At 41.2% G+C, this 21,009-nt stretch overlaps 1 long non-coding RNA gene across 2 annotated transcripts; it reads right to left on the bottom strand.

Moving 5' to 3' along the window:
- Positions 1-7,601: 7,601 nt before the first annotated feature.
- LOC138763478 (uncharacterized) lies at positions 7,602-20,934 on the bottom strand. Of its 2 annotated transcripts, none has more exons than XR_011357596.1 (3): positions 20,856-20,934; positions 8,355-8,552; positions 7,602-8,122 (listed from the first exon to the last, which is right to left on the bottom strand). It is a non-coding gene; the product is annotated as an uncharacterized lncRNA (long non-coding RNA). The 2 variants fall into 2 exon arrangements; XR_011357595.1 differs by lacking the exon at positions 20,856-20,934 and adding an exon at positions 16,475-16,630.
- Between the last annotated feature and the right edge of the window lie 75 nt (positions 20,935-21,009).

The raw sequence follows: 21,009 nt of genomic DNA, 5'->3' as shown, positions 1-21,009 counted from the left end.
AACTGGATTTATCAAAAAAAGACGCACAACAGACAATATTTGTAAATTTATTAACTTAATTCATGCAGTAGAAGGGAATAAAGCACCTACAGTAGCAGTTGCTTTAGATGCAGAGAAGGCCTTTGACAGAGTAGAATGGAATTATTTGTTCAAAGTATTGCAAAAATTCAGTTTACCGGAGAAGTATATTAATTGGATTAAAGCATTATATAAGGGACCGTTAGCGAAAGTGACAGTAAATACACATGTATCAAAGCAACTTATCTTAAGCAGGTCAACACGGCAGGGATGCCCACTATCACCTTTATTGTTTGCGTTAGCTATAGAACCACTAGCAGAATTGATAAGAACAGATAATAATATAAAAGGAATAAAAATAAAAGACAAGGAATATAAAATCAGTTTATTTGCGGATGATGTTATAGTGTACTTAACAGAACCAGAACTATCAATAAAAGAATTATATAAGAAATTGAAGGAATATGGAGAAGTGTCGGGTTACAAGATAAACGTAAATAAAAGTGAAGCAGTGCCTATGAATAATGTGGATTTCTCAAAATTTAAGAAGGAATCACCATTTAGATGGCAAATGCAAGCAATAAGATACCTAGGCGTACAAATAAACAAAAATCTCGGCCAACTATATAAACTCAATTATTATCCACTAATGAAAAAAATTACAGGACGATTTAGAGCATTGGAAAGATTTACCACTAACACTAATAGGAAGGATAAACTGTATTAAAATGAACATTTTCCAAGGATATTATACTCATTTCAGGCATTGCCAATACAACTGACAGAGAAATTCTTCAAGGAATTAAAGAAAATAATAAGGAAATTTTTATGGAGAGGGGGGAAACCGAGGATAAATTAACAGAATGGTATAAACAAGGAGGCTTACAACTGCCAAACTTTAAAAGTTATTATAGAGCCGCACAATTAAGATACCTATCAGATTTTTATCAAACAAGGGAAAAGCCAGATTGGACGAGATTAGTATTAGATAAAATAGGGGAAAAGATACCTGAATACATATTATATAAATGGGATGAAAAATTGGTACAACATAGAAGTTCTCCAGTATTACATCATCTCCTCAATATTTGGAAGAAGATTCATGTAGAAAGAAATAAAACAAATTATCAATTACCAAAACTAATATTGACGCAAAACAAATTACTCCCTTTTACAATAGATAATCTTTCCTTTAGAGAATGGGAAAAAAAAGGGATTAAAAGAATAGAAAATTGTTTTTCAGGAAATAGATTCTTATCCTTTGAACAAATGAAAGGTAAGTACAATATAACTCAAGATACAGTGCTGGCATATTACCAATTGAGATCCTACTTGGAGGATAAATTAGGAAGCAGCTTGAGTTTGCCAGAGGGAAGTAACCTTGAATATGTGATTACAGATACAATGATAATCAAAAGATTTATAACAAATATGTATATTAAACTGCAAGAAAAGGAGAATGAGGAAACAAATGGTAAAACTAAACAAAAATGGGAACAAGATTTAAATATAAAGATAAAAAAGGAAACATGAGAGAAGTTATGCTCTGGAACGATGAGAAATACAATAAATACGAGGTTACGTATGATACAATATAACTGGATACACAGGCTATACATTACACCTCAAAAGTTAAATAAATGGGACCCAACAGTATCTGATAGATGTTTTCGATGTAAAAAAGAAATGGGAACAACAATTCATGCAATCTGGACATGTGAGAAAGTAAAAAAATTTGGGGAAGATCTAAATCAGATATTAAATAAAATAACAGAAAACAATATACCAAAGAATCCAGAGATCTTCCTCCTAAGTAACATAAAAAACAAAGAATTTGGAATTGATTTGGAGGATGCACAAAAAAGATTTGTTAAGATAGCTCTAGCCGTAGCAAAAAAATGTATTATGTCAACCTGGAAATTGGAAGATAATTTGAAAATACAACAATGGTATATAGAAATGAATAAATGTATTCCATTAGAAAAAATAACATATAGTTTAAGAAATAATATAGAAATATTCGAACAAATATGGGAGCCTTACATTAAATACAATAGCGAAAACCTACCGGGGACAATCATTACCTAAGTTAAGGGAAGGAAAAGGAAATGAAAAGAATGGACTCAGTAGAATTTCTGGTGTATTTTTATTGAATGACAACATTGTCTGACTGGTTTAATGTATCCTAGATTGTATACCTTAAATGGACGGGAGGGGGGAGGTAGGGAGGGGGGGGAGAAAATGGCACTGTATATGTGTGAAAAGGAAAAAGTGTGTACCATGGTTAATGTGATTTATGGTGTGAAAAATAAAAAAATTTAAAAAAAAGATGAAGGATCTTGATGGAACTGTAGATTGTCTGGAAGAGAACTAGTTGTTCTAGAGGGTCATGTGGTTTTTCAAGCAGAGAGAGGGAAACATAGAGATCATTTCTACAGTGTTACAGCCAGTAAAAGCAGCTAGGACTGGAACAGCACTAGCTGGCAAGTTTGTGGAAAGCCTCATTTGGAAGATGGCCTGGTCAAAGCCCTTGTCGTTCATGCAAAAGGAGAGGACTGGCTGTCTAATGTTTCACTTTGAATAAGGGAAACAAAAAGGAACTCTGTGGTGACCTGAAAGAAAGAGGTTATCATCTGGAGAACCCTGAAGGGGCAAGTTTCGTCAGTAACACACTGAAGTGGCTGATGGAAGTACATCAGCTGTGGATGTTCTGGAACAACAAATCTCTCTCTGAAAACCAACAAGAACTTTCCTGAGCAGTAACCATTTACCTTTCAAGCACCAAAGCCTGGTTAACTTTATAAATGTTAAATTCTGTGCACAGTATAAGAATTGCCTGCAACCAGTGAACTTGGAGGAAAAAGAAGTGAGATTGGACTGTGAACCAAATTAACTTTCTGAACTTGCACACACATTACACACACATGCACTTAGAATTAGAAGGGGGTTAAGTTAGGTTAATTAAGTCAATAGTGATAAGTTAAAGTGTGATTCTGTTTTCATGTTTAAAGATAATTAAAAGCAACTTTTGTTTAAGTAACCATTTGTCTTGGTGAATATCTATTGCTGCTAGGTTTTGGGATCCTCTGGGCTCGTAACAGTAGAAATTGCTAAAGCGCCTCTTACATTCAGAGAAAGAGAAGCAAAAGAGAGTTCCTCAGAGTCACCGTGTCTGTGGATTCAAATCCAGCACTTCTGCAGCTCCCACAACCACACAGAGTCCAGTCCAAACTATCAGCAGCCTGAGCTCCAGATCCAAAACTCGGACACAATCAGGAAACCTTCAGCACCCTAAGCACCTTCTCACATCTCAGTTCCGATACCATGTGCCTTCAGCCAGTCTTGAGCCAGTCTCCACGAGTCCACAACCCAGTGTAAATCCCTTGACCACAGTTTCCAGCAGCCCACAGTCTGTGTGGGTTCCTCGCCTCGAGTCTCCAACAATCTGCCACCTGTGTGTTTCTTCAATCGCAAATCATCGTTCCATTACTGTGATCACCACCCTGTTGGTCACCTCCTCTGCTTTTCCTTCTCAAATTGTGGGGGTGGGGGGGGGGGTGTTCTCCCTGTTTTCTGGTGTCCTGCGCCAGTCCACTGCTCCCCTGGAGTCTGCAACTTATTGTGGCTGCTGCCATCTTGAGCACAGACACCACGGACACAGTATTTATAAACAACACTATCATCAGCTCTATTTACAGGCCATTTAAAGCCTGTATGGAGTTGACAGCAGTCGAACTGGATGGATTAGCCCCATGGGAGTGCACTGTCACTGCTCCCCGCTCTCCATGGGTCTGTACCAGTGGCTGTTACTGTAGCTCCAACTGCACCACCATCTTGCTGAACAGCACTTCAAATTTACCACTTGATTAAAAATTTAACCTGACTGGATCATTCCTTTTAATTGGGGTCTCAACAAAGTGACCACTTTTACTTGGATGTCATCAGCAATTTTTGAAGGGTCTTTAGTTCCCAATTAATTAAAAGGAATATAGTAGTTATTCATCCGATACTGCTCTGTCACCATGGCCTCCAAACCTTTGGTATTCCATGTATCGCATAATGTTAGCTAGGAGCAACATAAAAATATTTAAAATAACCAACTTTACTTTGTAAGATCACAAGCAGTGATGGAGACACAAGTGAGTGCAGATGTTGAATCCTTTGGCAAAATGTATGGTGCTTGAGCACCTTAGCTTGTCAAGCAGCATCTGTGGAATGTAATGGTTGATGTTCTGGGTCAACACCCTGCATTTAGACTGAGAGTGTAGATGAAAGACAGCTAGTGCATTGAAGTAAGAGGAACAGTGAGACAGAGGCTGGCAGGTAATAGGTGGAGCCAAATGAGATTAGGAAGATGGAGGAGAGGGAGGGAAACTATAGACAAGAAAAAAACAGGCAGGGGCAGTAAGGTGGAGAAGGGAGAAGGATAGAGACAGAGGCTGGTAGGTGATAGGTGAAAGGTGAAACGAGATAAGGGAGGGAACTAGATAGGAAAGGCAAACCCAGATAGATACTGCAGTTATGCTGGATATGGGCAGGTGAAGGATGATGACAAATGACAGGGAATGAATGGATGGATAAGGTGAAAAAAGGAAGAGAGAATCTTGGTGTACCGATGGGAGTGGGAAAGGAGCAGAGGAGGAATAAGTTATGCAAAATTGGAAAATTTAATGTTCATGGCTCTGAGTTCTTTGCTAAGTACCGGTAGGTAGTGTAGAGCTCGTCGAAAGAACCAAAGACTTGTTGATCCAAACCAAGGCTTTTATTAGCAAAAGACCGGAGCTCTTCACAGGTGGCCGACCAGTCCGGAATGATCCGACCTGGCTAGGGACACAACCCTTTAAGGCCCAAACAATAGGTGTGGCTTAGCTCTCAGCCAATCGCTGTAAGCACAGTCTAGATACAGTAACTATATACACTATGTACATTGGTGATAGATCTGTACTATCACATTCACCCCTTCTTGGAGAATTGACCCTGGGAAAAAAAAAACAAAAACGAGGGAGAGAATGAAAAGGAAGGGGTAGGTCAAGGACTGTAGCGGTCAGGGGGTCTGACCATCCGGCGTGACCGCCGTGGTGCCGGGATTGGGGTCACTGGAGTGGTGTCGCCAGCGGGCTCATCGGGTGCGACTGCTCCGTCGCTCAATTCCCCAGTCGTTTTGTCGGCAGGGTGGCCCGAGTCATTGGGGTGCTGTTGGTCCTTCTGTTGCGGCACGGGGCCTGGAGCATAAGGAGTTGGGGGGTTTGCTGGGTCTACCAAAGTGTAGGGACACCGTTTGGAACTGACACTGGAAGTCTAATCCCAGCAACACTGGGGCGCACAATTGGGGAAGGACGAATAATTTAAAGTGGGTGACCGTCACGCCCTGTACTTCCAGCGTGGCGATGCAATACCCCTTTATCCCAGTCGAGTGCGACCTCGTCGCTAATGAGATCCTCTGGGTAGTGGGGATAATGTCAAGTCCCCAACGGAGGGCCAGATCTGGCTGGATAAAACTGTCAGTTGACCCAGAGTCAAATAAGCAATTGGTGTAGTGTCCATGCACTTTAATCAGTTCCATTGCTCTGGTGAGGGGATGAGAGCATTGCTGGTTTAATGTTATTGAAGCAGTTGACAGGCGAGTTTTGCGCGATGACGTCACGCAACGGGATGACGTCACGCAACGGGATGACGTAGTCAACGCTCGAGGAGCAGGTTGGAGAACCTCCCGGAAGTGCTGTTGTGGCGGGTGAATGGTAAGTAGTGGGGTTTGTAGTTGCTCGCGATCGGCGGTCGGGCCCTGGCGGTCGTCAGCGATGGACGCTAGGGTGAGCACCTGGTTGGCCGCGGGGGTGGCTGCGGCGGCGGTAGCGTCGGCCCCGGGGGTGTCTGTGGCGGCGGCAGCAGCGGCGGTAGCGTCGGCCCCGGGGGTGTCCGTGGCGGCGGCAGCAGCGGCTGTAGCGTCGGCCCCGGAGGTGTCCGTGGCGGCAGCAGCAGCGGCGGTAGCGTCGGCCCCGGCGGTGTCCGTGGCGGCGGCAGCAGCGGTGGTAGCGTCGGCCCCGGGGGTGGCTGTGGCGGCGGCAGCAGCGGCGGTAGTGTCAAGTGTTCCGCACGGGGGCGAGAGGCAGGCCATCACCATGGTTGCGACGGTGGGTTGCCCCTTCCGGGTTCGGCGTCTCCGTGACGTCAGGCGTTGCCGTGCAGGGGAGCCCTCGCTCTCATTGGACGAGAGCTCTGGGGAAGAAGAGTTTGAATGGGATAGTGGCGGTTGAGCTTCACACGAGGCACTGTGTTTGCTGGCGGCCATTTTAGACCTACAGACTGCAGCAAAGTGGCCCTTTTTAAGGCACTTCTGGCACCTGGCTTTTCTTGCTGGGCACTGGGATCTGCTGTGCTTGTCCCTCCCGCAGAAATAACATTTCGGGTTCGCACGGAGCAGGGTAGCAGCAGCCGACAGGCCGTCAGGGGTAGGGTAGAAGGGCACTCTACTCACATCAGAACGAGGGGTCCAGTCCCTAGAGAGCTCGGTGGACTTTAAGGCTGCATCCTCCATTGTGATTGCAATCCGGGCCACGTCCTCTAGTTTTTCTACCCCTTGCTCGAGCAAACGCAGCCTCACTTCGTTCGACCGGAGCCCGGCCACATAGGCATCCCGGACGAGGTCGCTAGTGATCTCGGCAGCAGTTTTGTCCACACAGTTACAGTCCTTGCCCAATGCCTTTAAAACTTGTAAATATGCCCTGCTGGACTCGCCGGGCTGTTGCTTCCTCGACGCAAGCATGAGCCGGGCATGAACTCTGTTCACCGGTTGATCATACAGTTCCTTCAGTACCTTTATGGCTGCGGTGTAAGTGGTCTCATCCTGGATGTTCTCGTAGACTCTCAAGGACACCATAGACAGCAATGCTGTTAGACGCTGGTTATCCTCCTCTACCTGAATGAATCTCAGGAAGTTTTCAAAGTTCAGCAGCCAGAACTTAAAGGCTTTGAAGGCTGTAGCTGACTGTGGGTCGATATCAAGTTTTTCTGGCCGAGTTAAACGCTCCATCCCTTTCAAAAAAAATTCTTTTTGCTAATAAAATTGTAGAGCTCGTCGAAAGAACCAAAGACTTGTTGATCCTAACCAAGGCTTTTATTAGCAAAAGACCGGAGCTCTTCACAGGTGGCCGACCAGTCCGGAATGATCCGACCTGGCTAGGGACACAACCCTTTAAGGCCCAAACAATAGGTGTGGCTTAGCTCTCAGCCAATCGCTGTAAGCACAGTCTAGATACAGTAACTATATACACTATGTACATTGGTGATAGATCTGTACTATCACAGGTAGAATGTGGGGTGCTGTTCTTCTAGTTTATATTTGCATTCACCATGCAGTGGAGAAGATTGAGGATAGACACATCAGTGTGGGAATAGGGGTTGCAGCTGCAAGTTTACTGATGCGCTGAGAAACTCAAGAACATCATTTTCAGGACCTCAGTGATAGGTACATATCCATTAATAATAACTAGCATAATTGAAAAATCACAAGACAATAAATGTCCATTTATTGGAAGCCTATAAAATTAATGAATGGAATTTTGATTTTATCAATAAAAGTGGGATATGAAACAAGGATGTAATATTGAATAGTTTTGTCTCATAGCTGGATATTTATATGCATTTTAGGTGGTACTTAATGAGGGACAGTTAAACAATTAAAATAATATAGCATGGATTCACTATAATTAAAGAAGTGTGGCAGCTCACCAGAAGGCAGGCGAACCGGCCCCGCTTGTAAGCCACGCGGCGGGGCAGCCGGCCAAAAAGGCGCCGTCGGGGGGGGGGGGGGGGGGGTGGTGGTTTCCCTTCCTTCCAGCTCGTGGCTCAGAAGCCCGGGCTGGGGGACCACTCGATGCCTGGGTGACGTCAGTGCCCTCCAGTGCGGTTCTCAGCCAGGTCCAGGCTGGGAGTATAAATGCAGCCCAGAAGTCTGCAATAAACTAGTCTGCTCACTGAGTTCAACCCATCTGGTTGCGTGTGTGTTATTCCAGGAGCAGTGTAGCCGCCGCCACAGAAGAGGAATCAGGATTTTTTTCTCATAATGTTGAAGAATGTCTTTATTGTTCTCACTCCTCCTCTCTGCCTACATGAGTAATGGAGAATAAGGAAAAGCATGAAATCATAGTGCATGCTGACCATAGCGCTCCCATTTACATTAATCTCTGCACTATTCCTCTTTTATTCTCCCCACATTCCCATCTAGATTTTATTATTTGCCTACATGTGAGTTGTAATGTCACAGTGACCAATCAGTCTACCTCACACAGGCCTTTGGGATGTGGGAGGAAATTGAAACAGAAAGTGAAGCAGCAAACCTGATCGTGTCGGAGATTCGGATCTGGAGCTCAGACTATGATGGTTTGGACACAACTCTGTGCTGGTGCATGGGCTACGGCAGTGCTGGAGATGATTCCACGGACACTTAGTAATGCTGAGGGGACGCTCTTCTACTTCTCTTTCTCTGACTGTAAGAGGAGCTTCAGGCAATTTCTGCCGATGGCAAATCTGTTTGTCTAATGGCAGACAAAAGTGAATGTTGCGTAATATTGCAATGTTGTTATCACATGACAATCAATTGAATCTTGAAAACCCATGTGGTAACAGAAAGTGTGCAGATTTTACACACCATATATGTAAAAGTCAAATTATTTGGACCATTTTTTAATGATAAATTTATGGAGCTGACTATTACATAGATACTACTTTTAAGGGGGTGAAATTCACCCTAGAATCCAAAATACCCTATCAGAAACAGAAGTCCAAATGATCTCTAAATGAATAAAGAACAAAAACACAATGAATTAAAACAATAATACAGAGGCTGCATATAAAAACAAACGTCCTCTCATGGACCTTCATATAAAAACATACGTCCTCTCATGGACCTTCATATTAAAAACATACGTCCTCTCATGGACCTTCATATAAAAACATACGTCCTCTCATGGACCTTCATATTAAAAACATACGACCTCTCATGGACCTTCATATTAAAAACACGTCCTCTCATGGACCTTCATATAAAAACATACGTCCTCTCATGGACCTTCATATAAAAACATACGTCCTCTCATGGACCTTCATATAAAAACAAACGTCCTCTCATGGACCTTCATATAAAAACATATGTCCTCTCATGGACCTTCATATAAAAACATATGTCCTCTCATGGACCTTCATATAAAAACATACGAACTCTCATGGACCTTCATATAAAAACATACCTCCTCTCATGGACCTTCATATAAAAACATACGTCCTCTCATGGACCTTCATATAAAAACAAACGTCCTCTCATGGACCTTCATATAAAAACATACGTCCTCTCATGGACCTTCATATAAAAACATACGTCCTCTCATGGACCTTCATATTAAAAACATACATCCTCTCATGGACCTTCATAATAAAAACATACGTCCTCTCATGGACCTTCATATAAAAACATACGTCCTCTCATGGACATTCATATAAAAACATACGAAATCTCATAGACATTCATATAAAAACATACGTCCTCTCATGGACCTTCATATATAAACAAACGTCCTCTCATGGACCTTCATATAAAAACATACGTCCTCTCATGGACCTTCTTATAAAAACATACGTCCCCTCATGGACCTTCATATAAAAACATACGTCCCCTCATGAACCTTCATATAAAAACATACGTCCTATCATGGACGTTCATATAAAAACATACGTCCTCTCATGGACCTTCATATAAAAACATACGTCCTCTCATGGACCTTCATATAAAAACATACGTCCTCTCATGGACCTTCATATAAAAACATACGTCCTCTCATGGACCTTCATATAAAAACAAACGTCCTCTCATGGACCTTCATATAAAAACATACGTCCTCTCATGGACCTTCATATAAAAACAAACGTCCTCTCATGGACCTGCATATAAAAACATACGTCCTCTCATGGACCTTCATATAAAAACATACGTCCTCTCATGGACCTTCATATAAAAACATACGTCCTCTCATGGACCTTCATATAAAAACATACGTCCTCTCATGGACCTTCATATAAAAACATATGTCTTCTCATGGACATTCATATAAAAACATACGTCCTATCATGGACCTTCATATAAAAACATACGTCCTCTCATGGACCTTCATATAAAAACATACGTCCTCTCATGGACCTTCATATAAAATCATACGTCCTATCATGGACCATATAAAAACATACGTCCTCTCATGGACCTTCATATAAAAACATACGTCCTCTCATGGACCTTCATATAAAAACAAACGTCCTCTCATGGACCTTCATATAAAAACATACGTCCTCTCATGGACCTTCATATAAAAACATACGTCCTCTCATGGACCTTCATATAAAAACATACGTCCTCTCATGGACCTTCATATAAAAACATACGTCCTCTCATGGACCTTCATATAAAAACATACGTCCTCTCATGGACCTTCATATAAAAACATACGTCCTCTCATGGAACTTCATATAAAAACATACGTCCTCTCATGGACTTTCATATAAAAATATACGTCCTCTCATGGACCTTCATATAAAAACATACGTTCTCTCATGGACATTCATATAAAAACATACGTCCTATCATGGACCATATAAAAACATACGTCCTCTCATGGACCTTCATATAAAAACATACGTCTTCTCATGGACCTTCATATAAAAACATACGTCCTCTCATGGACCTTCATATAAAAACATACGTCCTCTCATAGACCTTCATATAAAAACATACGTCCTCTCATGGACCTTCATATAAAAACAAACGTCCTCTCATGGACCTTCATATAAAAACATACGTCCTCTCATGGACCTTCATATAAAAACATACGTCCTCTCATGGACCTTCATATAATAACATACGTCCTCTCATGGACCTTCATATAAAAACATACGTCCTCTCATGGACCTTCATATAAAAACATACGTCCTCTCATGGACCTTCATATAAAAATATACATCCTCTCATGGACCTTCATGTAAAAACATACGTCCTCTCATGGACCTTCATGTAAAAACATACGTCCTCTCATGGACCTTCATATAAAAACAAACGTCCTCTCATGGACCTTCATATAAAATCATACGTCCTATCATGGACCATATAAAAACATACGTCCTCTCATGGACCTTCATATAAAAACATACGTCCTCTCATGGACCTTCATATAAAAACATACGTCCTCTCATGGACCTTCATATAAAAACATACGTCCTCTCATGGACCTTCATATAATAACATACGTCCTCTCATGGACCTTCATATAAAAACATACGTCCTCTCATGGACCTTCATATAAAAACATACGTCCTCTCATGGACCTTCATATAAAAACATACGTCCTCTCATGGAACTTCATATAAAAACATACGTCCTCTCATGGACTTTCATATAAAAATATACGTCCTCTCATGGACCTTCATATAAAAACATACGTTCTCTCATGGACATTCATATAAAAACATACGTCCTATCATGGACCATATAAAAACATACGTCCTCTCATGGACCTTCATATAAAAACATACGTCTTCTCATGGACCTTCATATAAAAACATACGTCCTCTCATGGACCTTCATATAAAAACATACGTCCTCTCATAGACCTTCATATAAAAACATACGTCCTCTCATGGACCTTCATATAAAAACAAACGTCCTCTCATGGACCTTCATATAAAAACATACGTCCTCTCATGGACCTTCATATAAAAACATACGTCCTCTCATGGACCTTCATATAATAACATACGTCCTCTCATGGACCTTCATATAAAAACATACGTCCTCTCATGGACCTTCATATAAAAACATACGTCCTCTCATGGACCTTCATATAAAAATATACATCCTATCATGGACCTTCATGTAAAAACATACGTCCTCTCATGGACCTTCATGTAAAAACATACGTCCTCTCATGGACCTTCATGTAAAAACATACGTCCTCTCATGAACCTTCATATTAAAAACATACGTCCTCTCATGGACCTTCATATAAAAACATACGTCCTCTCATGGACCTTCATATTAAAAACATACGACCTCTCATGGACCTTCATATTAAAAACACGTCCTCTCATGGACCTTCATATAAAAACATACGTCCTCTCATGGACCTTCATATAAAAACATACGTCCTCTCATGGACCTTCATATAAAAACAAACGTCCTCTCATGGACCTTCATATAAAAACATATGTCCTCTCATGGACCTTCATATAAAAACATACGTCCTCTCATGGACCTTCATATAAAAACATACGAACTCTCATGGACCTTCATATAAAAACATACCTCCTCTCATGGACCTTCATATAAAAACATACGTCCTCTCATGGACCTTCATATAAAAACAAACGTCCTCTCATGGACCTTCATATAAAAACATACGTCCTCTCATGGACCTTCATATAAAAACATACGTCCTCTCATGGACCTTCATATTAAAAACATACATCCTCTCATGGACCTTCATATTAAAAACATACGTCCTCTCATGGACCTTCATATAAAAACATACGTCCTCTCATGGACCTTCATATAAAAACATACGAAATCTCATAGACCTTCATATAAAAACATACGTCCTCTCATGGACCTTCATATAAAAACAAACGTCCTCTCATGGACCTTCATATAAAAACATACGTCCTCTCATGGACCTTCTTATAAAAACATACGTCCCCTCATGGACCTTCATATAAAAACATACGTCCCCTCATGAACCTTCATATAAAAACATACGTCCTATCATGGACGTTCATATAAAAACATACGTCCTCTCATGGACCTTCATATAAAAACATACGTCCTCTCATGGACCTTCATATAAAAACATACGTCCTCTCATGGACCTTCATATAAAAACATACGTCCTCTCATGGACCTTCATATAAAAACAAACGTCCTCTCATGGACCTTCATATAAAAACATACGTCCTCTCATGGACCTTCATATAAAAACAAACGTCCTCTCATGGACCTGCATATAAAAACATACGTCCTCTCATGGACCTTCATATAAAAACATACGTCCTCTCATGGACCTTCATATAAAAACATACGTCCTCTCATGGACCTTCATATAAAAACATACGTCCTCTCATGGACCTTCATATAAAAACATATGTCCTCTCATGGACCTTCATATAAAAACATACGTCCTATCATGGACCTTCATATAAAAACATACGTCCTCTCATGGACCTTCATATAAAAACATACGTCCTCTCATGGACCTTCATATAAAATCATACGTCCTATCATGGACCATATAAAAACATACGTCCTCTCATGGACCTTCATATAAAAACATACGTCCTCTCATGGACCTTCATATAAAAACAAACGTCCTCTCATGGACCTTCATATAAAAACATACGTCCTCTCATGGACCTTCATATAAAAACATACGTCCTCTCATGGACCTTCATATAATAACATACGTCCTCTCATGGACCTTCATATAAAAACATACGTCCTCTCATGGACCTTCATATAAAAACATACGTCCTCTCATGGACCTTCATATAAAAACATACGTCCTCTCATGGACCTTCATATAAAAACATACGTCCTCTCATGGAACTTCATATAAAAACATACGTCCTCTCATGGACTTTCATATAAAAATATACGTCCTCTCATGGACCTTCATATAAAAACATACGTTCTCTCATGGACATTCATATAAAAACATACGTCCTATCATGGACCATATAAAAACATACGTCCTCTCATGGACCTTCATATAAAAACATACGTCTTCTCATGGACCTTCATATAAAAACATACGTCCTCTCATGGACCTTCATATAAAAACATACGTCCTCTCATAGACCTTCATATAAAAACATACGTCCTCTCAGGGACCTTCATATAAAAACAAACGTCCTCTCATGGACCTTCATATAAAAACATACGTCCTCTCATGGACCTTCATATAAAAACATAAGTCCTCTCATGGACCTTCATATAAAAACATACGTCCTCTCATGGACCTTCATATAAAAACATACGTCCTCTCATGGAACTTCATATAAAAACATACGTCCTCTCATGGACTTTCATATAAAAATATACGTCCTCTCATGGACCTTCATATAAAAACATACGTCCTCTCATGGACCTTCATATAAAAACATACGTCTTCTCATGGACCTTCATATAAAAACATACGTCCTCTCATGGACCTTCATATAAAAACATACGTCCTCTCATAGACCTTCATATAAAAACATACGTCCTCTCATGGACCTTCATATAAAAACAAACGTCCTCTCATGGACCTTCATATAAAAACATACGTCCTCTCATGGACCTTCATATAAAAACATATGTCCTCTCATGGACCTTCATATAATAACATACGTCCTCTCATGGACCTTCATATAAAAACATACGTCCTCTCATGGACCTTCATATAAAAACATACGTCCTCTCATGGACCTTCATATAAAAATATACATCCTATCGTGGACCTTCATGTAAAAACATACGTCCTCTCATGGACCTTCATGTAAAAACATACGTCCTCTCATGGACCTTCATGTAAAAACATACGTCCTATCATGGACCTTCATATAAAAACATACGTCCTCTCATGGACCTTCATATAAAAACATACGTCCTCTCATGGACCTTCATATAAAAACATACGTCCTCTCATGGACCTTCATATAAAAACATACGTCCTCTCATGGACCTTCATATAAAAACAAACGTCCTCTCATGGACCTTCATATAAAAACATACGTCCTCTCATGGACCTTCATATAAAAACATACGTCCTCTCATGGACCTTCATATAAAAACATATGTCCTCTCATAGACCTTCATATAAAAACATACGTCCTATCATGGACCTTCATATAAAAACATACGTCCTCTCATGGACCTTCATATAAAAACATACGTCCTCTCATGGACTTTCATATAAAAATATACGTCCTCTCATGGACTTCATATAAAAACATACGTTCTCTCATGGACCTTTATATAAAAACATACGTCCTATCATGGACCATATAATAACATACGTCCTCTCATGGACCTTCATATAAAAACATACGTCCTCTCATGGACCTTCATATAAAAACATACGTCCTCTCATGGACCTTCATATAAAAACATACGTCCTCTCATGGACCTTCATATAAAAACATACGTCCTCTCATGGACCTTCATATAAAAACAAACGTCCTCTCATGGACCTTCATATAAAAACATACGTCCTCTCATGGACCTTCATATAAAAACATACGTCCTCTCATGGACCTTCATATAATAACATACGTCCTCTCATGGACCTTCATATAAAAACATACGTCCTCTCATGGACCTTCATATAAAAATATACATCCTCTCATGGACCTTCATGTAAAAATATACGTCCTATCATGGACCTTCATGTAAAAACATACGTCCTCTCATGGACCTTCATATAAAAACATGCGTCCTATCATGGACCTTCATATAAAAACATACGTCCTATCATGGACCTTCATATAAAGACATACGTCCTCTCATGGACCTTCATATAAAAACATACGTCCTCTCATGGACCTTCATATAAAAACATACGTCCTCTCATGGACCTTCATATAAAAACAAATGTCCTCTCATGGACCTGCATATAAAAACATACGTCCTCTCATGGACCTTCATATAAAAACATACGTCCTCTCATGGACCTTCATATAAAAACATACGTCCTCTCATGGACTTTCATATAAAAACATACGTCCTCTCATGGACCTTCATATAAAAACATACGTCCTATCATGGACCTTCATATAAAAACATACGTCCTCTCATGGACCTTCATATAAAAACATACGTCCTATCATGAACCTTCATATAAAAACATACGTCCTCTCATTGACCTTCATATAAAAATATACGTCCTATCATGGACCTTCATATAAAAACATACGTCCTATCATGGGGGAGGTTGGGACTGCGGTAAGTATCGCCATCATCAGAGGCATTGGGTGCAGAGAGAAACGAGTTGGACGCATCAGAAGCTCTGATGAGGAGAAAATCCATGTCAGATGCATCAGGAGCTCCAATGGGCAGGTGGCCAAGACAGAGGTGTGAGTTCATGACCCAGGCGTTGGGAGCTCTGCCCTGCAGATGGCCGGAGCCAAGGTGCGAGATTAGGGTCAACTTTTACACAAGATATTTGGAAAATTCCAAATGTTTTGGCCAAAAATAGGGAGTAAACTTTTTCAAGAGATCTACTTCTACGCAAGTATATACGGCAGATAACATGAAAGGACAAGATTAAGCCTAGGTCACTGGCTAGTGCCACCTATAAAGCCATGAAATTTGAATGTCAAAATTGTGTAAGATCCAGATTATATCTATCACAATTTCCTGTAATTATTTAAAACATCATACTGAACTTACATTGAATTGAATTGAGTTGCATATCATCAGGTGTGCTGAGATAAAGCACACAGGATCTTTAGCCTACTATCATTAGGAAAGAGGTAGAAGAGCATCAAAAACAGGACTGCCAGACTGGGAAATAGCTTCTTCCTGCTGGTTGTGAAATTGATGAACAGTATCCTGGAACCAAATAAATGATTCCAAAATATTTATATATAATTATTTTAAATTATTATGCACTCTATATTGCGTGTGCATGCATGTGCACTATGGTCTGGAGAAACACTGTTCTGTCTGGTTGGATATGCAGAGTCAGATGATACAGAAAAACAGTGAAAAACCTGTTTTACATGCTATCCAGGTAAGTCATCCCACTCTCGAATACAACAGATAGTGCAAAATAAAACAAGGGTTACAGAGAAAGAATTCAATTAAAACAGTACAAAAGCAGCCCCATTCAGATTTCAGATTTATTGTCAGAATACATACATGACATCACATAAAACCCTAAATGGTAGTGCAAAAAATAAATTGTACACAGTTTAAACATGTAAACAAAGAACTGTAAACAGATAACGAATGTAAACAAACTGACTGTGCAATACAGAAGGAACAAAAAGAAAATCAATAAAGTGCACAGGTAAGAGTTCTTAAATGAGTCTCTGATTGAGTTTAACATTGAGGAGTCTAATAGTGGAGGGGTAGCAGCTGTTCCTGAACCTGGTGGTGCGAGTCTTGTGGCACCCATTCCTCTTTCCTGATTAGGTGCCCAAATTTAATTTGATTACAATATGAACAGAACAGTTGCTTATGCAGAAGATTATTACCTATAATAATAAAAATCCTTAATAAGAGAAATACAGCTCATCAGACTTTATTCCCTCACCTCAAAATAGGTCACTGGTTCATTCTATTTGTGGTATTTCTTAAGCATATTCATGGCCTATTTGTGCACAATGAAGTCTCAGGTATAGAAGCCTGATAATAATCAGATACAGGTGCTCCCCTACTTACGATGGTCAGACGATTTTTTGAAGTTACGATGGTACAACAGCGTGACTGTCATTATTTACTTTCATGAAATGCGTTAAAGTAAGCTAATCACAAGCATCGTTGATTTTTCCAATAAAGGAATAAATGTTGATAATTCCTCTAAAGTGAATTCTTTGTAGCCTCCTTGGTCAATCACTTCTTTTAGTTCAATCGTAAAGCTTCCAGGGGCCAATGCAGTGCTGATGGGAGAGAGCAGGACTGCAGGATCAGTGTGGGGATTGATACAGTGCTGTCAGGGGAGAGCTGAGCAGTGGGATCAATGTTGGGAATGATAAAGGGCTGTGGAGAGAGAGCAGGGCAGCACGATCATTGTGGGACAGAAACAGCGTTGTTGGGGAGAGCGGGGCAGTGGGATCAGTGTTGGGAATGATAAAGGGCTGTGGAGAGAGAGCAGGGCAGCACGATCATTGTGGGACAGAAACAGCGTTGTTGGGGAGAGCGGGGCAGTGGGATCAGTGTTGGGAATGATAAAGGGCTGTCAGTGTTATACAAGATATACTTTTTCGACTTACTATTTTTTCCACTTATGATAGGTTTGCAAGAACATAACCACCCTATCGTAAGTTGAGGAGCACCTGTAATCATTTTGGTGACAGATGAGAGAATGGAGATGCCGTAATTTAGTGCAAAAAAGGTATCTGTTGGAGGAACTCATAAGGTTATGCAACATACATAGAAGACAAAGAATGTTTGCCGATTCAGGTTGGAACCCTTCAGCAATGCTGGAAGTGAGAGACCAATAGGGAATTAATGAACTAGGGAAAGGTGAAGGATGATGGACAGCTGAGGAGATGGAAGCAGTTGATTTGCACATGCCAGGCAAGGGCAGAGAGATGCAATGGAAAATATGATCAGGTGGAGGAAGATGAGTTGTACAAGATGGGGTTCAGATAACCAGAAGGGGTGACAAGTGGAGACAAAAAGCTAATGGTAATGGAATCCCATAATAAAACTGGTTACAATGATGATGTAATGAAAACTATTCAAGAAGAAGTGAAGGACAAATCGGACCAAATAGAACAAAAAGGGGGTGGAGGGAAATCCTGTAGGTGGAATGTGGGTGGAATAGGATGAAACCAGAAGGGGTGGGGGGGGGAATGAGAATGGATGGAGGGGAGGGTTGCAGTGTATAGTGTTTCAAAGTTCTGTGTTGTGTACTGGCCTATATGTTGTGTAGTTTTATGTTAAAAAGTGACTGTTTGCCTTAGAGAGCCAAAGTGAAGGTGGACTGCTGAGAGAGTGGGAGAAGGACTGCGCATGTGCAGAAAATTATCTAAAAATTTCTGGACTTGGATGATAAACCACCACTGGGGGTGCTGTGGAGTGGAAGAAGGCCCAGAGCATGTGTCATGGTCTGGAGGATAGTTTAGAATGTTGGGATTTCAGAAAGGATGAATATTCCCAAGACAGCCAGAAGGATCTGGACCAAGCCAGTTGTTCCTCTCTCTGCAAACAACACAAGATAAACTTTGAATTTTCTGCTCTCTCTCGCTCTCAAAGATCTTTTGGCTTCAGTTTACCAAAGAAACTGAATTTTGTTTATGATCTTTGCTTCAGTTGAGATCAAAGTTTTGTGAGTCTTGTGTGTTTTGTGTTTGTTTTGTGTCTAAGTTTTTCTGTGGCTAGTTGGAAATATAACTTAGACTTTAATTACATTTGTTATATTTAGGCTGAGAAATTTATTAGTTTTACGCTGGTGTAGAAATTTGCATAGTAACCAGTGGACATTGTTATAAAAGGGGGGAATTTGAATTAAAGTTTGAGGGTGATTTTTTTTGTTAATAAAGTAATTGTTCATCTTTACCCCTGTGTGATATGCCTTCTTTGTAGTTGCTGGTTTGATCTTGTAACATAATTTGGGGAAATCATCCAGGATCAAACCAATTTGGAAGCTTTAGGGGCGATTGACTTGTGGTTATTTATCAGTCCTCTGAGTTTGACTCAACCTCCAGCTTGAAATTAAAAAATAAACGGTGAGTGTAAGTGAGCAGAAAAACCAGCAAATATGAATATTGACCTGGCCCGGGCAGGGTACACTAACACTGATCAGGTGACCCAAGAAGAACTAGACAGTCAAACGACCAAGCGCCCATCACATCCCAGGGTTATGATATACTCCCCCCCCACCCCCCCCCCCAGGTAACCGTAGATCCTCCCCTGCCAGCAGCAGTCATTAGTCAAGCACCTGCGGCAGTCAATCCCACAGCGATCTCACCAGCAAGGAGCCCACCCCAACAGGCAGCGAAGGGCTCTGTAACTGAAATTCCACCCACACAGGTACACAGTCCTACGAGCTCGTCGTAGGAACAACAGGGGCCCCACCCAGCACCTCAGAACTCACAGAGAATCACGAGACCACCGGAAAGGCTGAACCTGTGAAGGACACTATCTCTGAACCCTTCTCCATTAACAATGGCGTGAAGCAAGGCTGCGTCCTCGCACCAACCCTCTTTTCAATCTTCTTCAGCATGATGCTGAACCAGGCCATGAAAGACCTCAACAATGAAGACGCTGGCACGGATGGCAGCCTGTTCAATCTGAGGCGCCTGCAAGCTCACACCAAGACACAAGAGCAACTTGTCCGTGATGAACTATGTATATATGTAATCAAGTATAGTGTGTGCTCGGTATCACCACATCACCCCACCGAGTTTTATCTCAAAGAAGGGGTGAATGTGGTGAAAGGTATTTGCATAGATGTATGGACTGGCCAGTCCAAATCTACCGCACCTTCCCTAACCCACCACCCCGCCAGCTCCTTCCCGGATTTCCCAATAAAGGCTGGCGTGCCCGGATTTGCCTCCTCTTGCTCCTGCAGCTGGAACCTGGCCAAGTCGTGTATCAGAAATGCTCAGGTTGTTGGGAATTAAAGCCGTTTAATCACTCCATCTTGTCGACGTGATTATTGTGTGCAAATTTGTACTGGTCAAGTCATACGCTGAACCAGACTTTATATTCAAACTCATGCAACCAACTGTGCATTTAACACCCTGTACCATTGCAGTGAAATTGATTTACATCAACTTCTGAATTTTAATTTGCCAAACAAATGTTTGAGCCAGATCAGAATGATTTTAGGTGAACAGTGACTTACAATGGGGAAAGTGATGAAATAGAAGAGCATTCTGAGGAATGAAAATGTAGCAAATCACGAGGTGACAGGCTAGAAATATGAAACATGACTGCAGACGCCATGAATCTGGACCCCAGGCGTGCAGGGTCCTCCGAATCTGGTCTGGCTCCTCCTGCCTCTCACCATACTCTCAGCAAGACTCATTGCTCCCTGCACCCTGTCTCTCCACCCCTCTCGCCCAGCTTCCCCGCCCTCGATGCACCATAATTTCACCTCCCTGGTGATTCTTTCCGACCCGCTCGCGATTCCGTCCTGTTTGATTGCCCTGCGTCTCCGAGCCATGGCAACGCGGCGGGGGGGAGGGGAGACTTCGTCCAATCAAACCACAGTATAGAATAAGGTTGAGTTTGTTTCCAGGACCAATCAG

Source organism: Narcine bancroftii, chromosome 1 (genome assembly GCF_036971445.1).
Source record: "Narcine bancroftii isolate sNarBan1 chromosome 1, sNarBan1.hap1, whole genome shotgun sequence".
NCBI lineage: Eukaryota > Metazoa > Chordata > Chondrichthyes > Torpediniformes > Narcinidae > Narcine > Narcine bancroftii.
Note: the sequence above shows the minus strand (reverse complement) of the source record. Positions and strands in the feature narration are given on the sequence as shown.